Genomic DNA, 6,794 nt, shown 5'->3' with positions numbered 1-6,794 from the left:
GCCGGGAGCTACGACCCGAAGGTGGGCGACAGCGCCGCCGGCTTGGTCACCGTCAGCTTTGGCGATCTCTTCAGCGGCGAAGCTCGGAAGGTCCTCGTCCGCGTCCTCCTCCCTGCCGTCCACAATGAGCACCGCGTGGCTGTCTTGCTCGCCCGATGCTCGTACAGGTACGGTGTGCACAAGTCCCAACGCAACTTGACCGATGACGCTAGCTAGCTCGTCTATATGGGATATGCATCGCTCTAATTAACAATGAATGAATCTTCAACACATTTCTCGTGCCTTGCAGAGTCCAAGGAGAAACTTTCTACTGCCCTCGTGGTCACCGGATGAGGTGGTGCTTTATGCGCCGCACCAGATCAGCCAGCCCGGGCGCCATGAACGCTGAGGTGGAGCAGGAGCTGGAGCGTATCAGATACGTCGACAAGATAGACGAGGCGATTGCAACTTGCAACTACGACAGCGCCCACAGAAAGCTCGGGGAGCACCAGAAGGTCCTCGAGGCTAAGCCGCCCAACCGCATGATACGCAGGCTCTGGGAGGAGCTGCAGCACCTCCTCAGCCTCAAGACCTGGGCAGCGCTCTTCGCCACCCTGCTGTCGTACAAGGTGTCGCACGACCGCCAGCGCGGCGGGCACTTCGCCACGCAGCGCATGCGCAGGTACGCGGGGCAGGCCGACGAGTTCGAAAAGGATCCCAGCAAGCCGCCGCCGCCGGAGGCCGACGACGTCAAGCAGGAGCGGGAGGAAGAAGAACAGGCCGCGACGAGGAAGAAACCAGTACCGGTGGCGGAGGCACGGGCGTGGGTGGTCTGGGGCGGATCACGAGAGCGTAGGAGCTCCGGGTGGTGGGCGTGGGCGACGGTGATCCTGTGCACCGTGCTGGCCATCGCCGTGATCGTGGCCGGCGCGGCGGTGTTCGCCGTGTACATGCTCTTCAAGCCCAAGATGCCGTACCTGGCAGTCTCCGACGCGCGGCTGGGGCTGCTGCAGTACGACCAGGGCGGCACAATCCAGTCCCTGCAGATGTCCATCACCTTCTCCCGCGTTGATCTCGCCCTGGGATTCAACGCCGTCGACGTCGCCCTCCTGTGTGCGGAACCCTTCGTGGTGGCGCGGGAGAGCTCCCTGCCGCTGCGGTACAACGTCGTTTCGGCGAGGCGGACGCTGAGGGGACGCAGGCTATGGATGCGGCGCCCAAGGCGAGCGTGGTGCCGTGCCATTCGACCTGTTGGGCATGTTAGAGATCGTAAACGTGTTATACTAGAGTTGTAACCGAACATATCTCATAGATAGATGGACTCCTATAGTTTGCTATAGATATAATAGAACTTAAGTTAGGAGTCCTAGTTTAAACTATCTATATCTGTAATTCTTGTTCTATATATATAAATATGCAACCTATGGTGAGCTAAGATAGGCAACCATAGTTACCCCATAATCTTTCATGGTATCAGAGCCGCCTCTTCCTAGAATAGATCTAAAAAAAATCCCGTCAACATATCCTCGTGACAAGGGGGCCGCGACGCTGCTCGTGACGCTCCTCCCGCGACGTCGCAACAGAAGGGCGCAACTCAAGATTGTGACGCTCCTCCTACACGACAAACAAGATGTCGTCGTCTTCTTCTCATGATGGAAGGCACCAATCCTCTCCTTTCGGACATCCGGTGTTGGACAAGCTTACACGGGATAACTTTGTCCTGTGGAAAACTCAGTTCCTGCCTGCTGTTCGAGGCACCATGGTGCTTGGGATTCTGGATGGAACTATCCCCGAGCCGCGACAAGTACTTGAAGCTGAAGTCGACGGCAAGAAGAAGGAAATTCCCAACCCAGAGCATGACTCATGGGTGGAAAAAGATCAACAGCTACTCAGCTACCTGGTGAATTCGGTCTCCAAGGAGGTCCTCGCCGGGATCACGACTGCAACAACCTCTGCGCAGGCATGGAAGGCGTTAGGGGCTATGTTTGCAGGACAATCAAGAGCACGGATTACAAATCTGCGCATGCAATTGGCCACCACCAAGAAGGGCAGTCTTACCACGACAGCCTACTTCAACAAGATGCAAAACATCAAGGATGAGCTCGCGTCAGCCGGCGTCGTCATCAACGATGATGAGGTGGTTGCTCACCTACTTAATGGTTTAGATTATGATTATCACCCCTTTGTTTCCTCTATGATGGGCCGGTCAGGAGACCTTTCACTTTCTGAATTATATTCGCTACTTATGGAGTACGATCTTCGGCTCGAGATGTATCAAGGAACCGATCAATTTCAGTCTTCAGCTAATATGGCATCCCGTGGTCGTGGAAGCCGTAGTCGCTCTGGTGGTCGACGTGGAGGTCGATCCAATTCAGGGCGTAATGGACAAAACAACAATCAGAATTTCACCAGTAATACTCAAGGCAACAGCTCGCAAGGCACAAAGAAGGTGCCGTGTCAAATCTGCAAGAAGACAAATCATGAAGCAAATCAATGCTATTTTCGCTATGAGGAAGACAACCAGTACCATGGGCGGCCAGCAGGAGCTTATGGTGTTGATACAAATTGGTATGTGGACAGCGGGGCCACTAACCATATCACCGGCGAACTTGACAAGATGACCGTCCGTGATAAATATAGTGGCAATGAACAAGTTCATAACGCCAGCGGCAAATGTATGAGTATTAGTAATATTGGGCATACAGTCTTTCATACCCCTTCCAGTAAACTTTATTTGAACAATATTCTTCATGTGCCCTCTTCTGCCAAAAGCCTTATTTCAGTTCATAAACTTGCCAAAGATAACAATGCTTTTCTTGAATTTCACCCTGATTTCTTTCTCGTTAAGGATCAGGAAACGAAGAGGACTTTACATCACGGTAGATGCAAAGGTGGCCTGTATCCTCTCATTCCATCAGAAGAAAAAATAGAGTCAAAGCATGAAGTTTTTGGAGTCCATGTCCCTTCTACATCGTTATGGCATAGTCGTCTAGGTCATCCTGCTACTCCCATAGTTCAGAAGATCCTTAGCTCAAATAAATTGCCGTGTGCTAGTTCCAAGAATGTTGAGTCAATTTGTGATTCGTGTCAAAGGGCCAAGAGCCATCAACTGCCTTATTCTGTTTCCAATAAAATTTCTAGTGCTCCTCTTGATCTGATTTATTCTGATGTGTGGGGGCCTGCGCCCATCTCTGTTGGGCGTTATAGCTATTATGTTAGCTTCATTGACGACTATAGAAAATACACTTGGATATATTTGTTGAAGCATAAATCTGATGTCTTTCGAATTTTCCAAGACTTTCAAAACTTAGTAGAAAGACAGTTCTCTAAGAAAATTCTTTGTGTTCAATCAGATTGGGGAGGCGAGTATGAAAAATTAAATTCCTTCTTCAAGCAAATTGGGATCACACACCGAGTGTCTTGTCCTCATGCTCATCAACAAAATGGTGTTGCTGAACGCAAACATAGACATATTGTTGAAGTTGGTTTAGCTCTCCTTGCTCATGCTTCCATGCCTTTAAAATTTTGGGATCAAGCTTTCCTTACAGCTACCTATCTCATTAATATTCTTCCCAGCAAGGTTATTGATTTTGAAATTCCTAGTACTCGTCTTTTTCATGATGCACCCGATTATAGCAATCTCCGTGTTTTTGGCTGCGCTTGTTGGCCCAATCTGTGGCCATATAATTCCAGGAAGTTATCTTTTCGATCCACTCAGTGTGGTTTCCTTGGCTATAGTTCCATGCACAAAGGTTTCAAGTGCCTCGATATCTCCACTGGACGCATTTACATCTCCCGTGATGTTGTTTTTGATGAAGCTGTGTTTCCCTTTTCAAAGCTCCATCCTAACGCCGGCCCCTCTCTTAGAAAAGAAATTGTCCTACTGCCTTCTTCCCTTCGAAATCTAGGGGATGATGACTGTGCTGCATCTGATATTACTAATACTACTGACGTACCTGCTGTTTCTAGTGAATCTTCAGAGAAAATTGTAGGTCCCATGCCTATGCTCCTAGCGCTATCAGCACAACGTGGCGCACATAGCCCAGGCTGCAGCTCCCAGGTGGAAACGCTATCTCCTCCTAGCTTGTCGAACGGTGTTGTTTCGCATGCTACATCGCATGGGGGAACAGCAGTCCAGCTGCCGACCGCTGTTGCTACGCCAGAAGACAACAGTGCGGCGACAGGAGGGGGTAATGCGGTGGTGTCTAAGTCTCCACCGCGGATGCTGCATGCGTCTGAGGAGTCTCCACCTGGGACACCGCTGCATGCTACAGCATCAGGTGCACATGCACCACCGCTGCAAGCTACAGCATCAGGTGCACATGAATTTGCGCCCGGATCTTCTACAACCTCTAGTTCTCTAGTAGCCACACCTGATCCCCCGCATCACCAAACACGGTTGCAAAGCGGTATTATCAAACCAAAGAAGCTATATGATGGTATGATTCGATATGGCATGTTTAGTGCTACTGGTGAACCTAATTTCATTGATGAAGCTATTTCAGATTCAAAGTGGCGTGATGCAATGGAAGTGGAATTTCAAGCTCTAGCTAAGAATAAAACTTGGCATCTCATTCCAAGAAAAACTAGACAGAATGTTATTGATTGCAAATGGGTTTTCAAAATCAAACGAAAAGCCGATGGGAGTATTGATAGATACAAAGCTCGATTAGTTGCCAAGGGATTCAAGCAACGCTATGGCATCGACTATGAAGACACTTTCAGCCCAGTTGTCAAGATAGCTACAGTTAGATTGGTACTCTCTATTGCAGTGTCAAGGGGATGGTGCCTCAGACAACTTGATGTGCAGAACACGTTCTTGAATGGTGTTCTGGAAGAGGAAGTTTATATGAAGCAGCCTCTGGGTTTTGAGGATACTAAAACACCAGGATATATATGTAAATTGGACAAGGCTATCTATGGGCTGAAGCAGGCGCCTAGGGCGTGGTACTCCAGGTTAAGTTCCAAATTAATCACTCTAGGTTTTGTGCCGTCAAAATTAGACATGTCTCTTTTTATATATCATAGGGGTGGTACAACTATTTATATGCTTATCTATGTTGATGATATTATTGTTACGAGCTCATCACCTGAAGCAGTGACAACTCTTCTCGCTGATTTAAAAGAAGACTTCGCACTAAAGGATCTTGGCAAATTACATTACTTCTTGGGTATAGAAGTTAAAGAAGATTTAGATAGCATAACTCTATCTCAAGCTAAGTATGCACAAGACTTGTTGAAGCGTGTTGGAATGCTCGGCTGCAAACCTTGCACGACTCCTTTATCTACATCTGAGAAGCTGTTGAGCTATGATGGTGTTCCTCTCAGTCCAGAAGATGCTACTCGCTACAGAAGTATAGTTGGTGCTCTTCAGTATTTGACAATTACACGACCAGATTTATCCTTTGCTGTCAACAGAGTATGCCAATTTCTTCACGCACCGACCTCTGTTCATTGGACTACAGTTAAAAGAATACTTAGATATGTACAACACACCATTGGACTCAGGATGCATATTCAAAAGGTATTGTCGTCATTCATCAGTGCCTTCTCAGATGCGGATTGGGCAGGTGATACAGATGATAGGCGTTCTACTGGAGGCTTCGCAATATTCTATGGAAGTAATCTTATATCATGGAGTGCTAGAAAACAGCCAACTGTTTCAAGATCTAGTACAGAAGCAGAATATAAAGCGATGGCTAATGCTACTGCAGAAATAATATGGCTTGAGCAACTGATGACCGAACTTGGGGTTAAAGTGCAGCGCACCTCAATTCTTTGGTGTGATAATCTTGGTGCAACATGCTTATCGGCTAATCCCGTGTTTCATGCTAGAGCAAAACATATTGAAATTGATTTTCACTTCGTACGTGAAAGAGTTATGAGAAAACAGCTACAAGTTCGGTTCATCTCTTCTGGAGATCAGTTGGTAGATGGATTTACAAAAGCCTTACCGGTTGCAAAGATGAATACATTTGTTTGCAATCTCAAACTTCAAGGTGGCTAGGAAAGTTTAGATTGAGCGGGAGTGTTAGAGATTGTAAACATGTTATACTAGAGTTGTAACCGAACATATCTCATAGATAGATGGACTCCTGTAGTTTGCTATAGATAGAATAGAACTTAAGTTAGGAGTCCTAGTTTAAACTATCTATATCTGTAATTCTTGTTCTATATATATAAACATGCAACCTATGGTGAGCTAAGATAGGCAACCATAGTTACCCCATAATCTTTCAGGGCAAGGCGCGCACTCGGTGGAAGGTGGGCGTCTTCGTCAGGCTCCGGTATTGGACGCGCATCTCGTGCCGCCTGCGCTTCTTCTTCCCTGGAAACGGCACCGTCGTGCCCATCGATCATGACAGATGCCGCTCCAGATAGCCGCCGGATTCAGTGCTGCTCCTCTGCTCATCCTGCATGTATCAAACAAAACAAAATATGCACATAACATGTCAATACATAGAGATGCTAGATTATGGGCGCCTGAAACTGTTAACTCGCGATCGGAGCCTTGACGATTTCTTCTTCCTAGAGCCGTCCGTCATCCTCCTAACTAGTTCATGAACCCTACCTCATGGACCGAGTGGGGGTCATGAAGGACCAGGTATAGGTATAGCCCTTCAGCAAGAGATCGACCACAACACCCAGCTGGCCTAGGTGAACTATGGAGTCACACTCTCCGTGCAAGGGAGTTTGAGCGATTATTTCGATAGCATCAGGTTCTTCCCCCACTAGGCTCTCAGCCAACCTCACGGGGCGGGGGGTGTAGGGGTTCATTTATCATGCCATGACCATCCTAATAAGAGTATTAAATA

At 47.8% G+C, this 6,794-nt stretch overlaps 1 non-coding gene across 1 annotated transcript; it reads left to right on the top strand.

The window, feature by feature from the left end:
- Positions 1 to 2,098: 2,098 nt before the first annotated feature.
- LOC136468272 (small nucleolar RNA Z247) lies at positions 2,099 to 2,237 on the top strand. The gene has a single exon (XR_010761789.1). It is a non-coding gene; the product is annotated as a small nucleolar RNA Z247 (small nucleolar RNA).
- Positions 2,238 to 6,794: the final 4,557 nt, after the last annotated feature.

Source organism: Miscanthus floridulus, chromosome 7 (genome assembly GCF_019320115.1).
Source record: "Miscanthus floridulus cultivar M001 chromosome 7, ASM1932011v1, whole genome shotgun sequence".
Classification (NCBI taxonomy): domain Eukaryota; kingdom Viridiplantae; phylum Streptophyta; class Magnoliopsida; order Poales; family Poaceae; genus Miscanthus; species Miscanthus floridulus.
The sequence above is the reverse complement of the archived record's forward strand: the minus strand, read 5'-3'. Positions and strand labels throughout refer to the sequence as shown.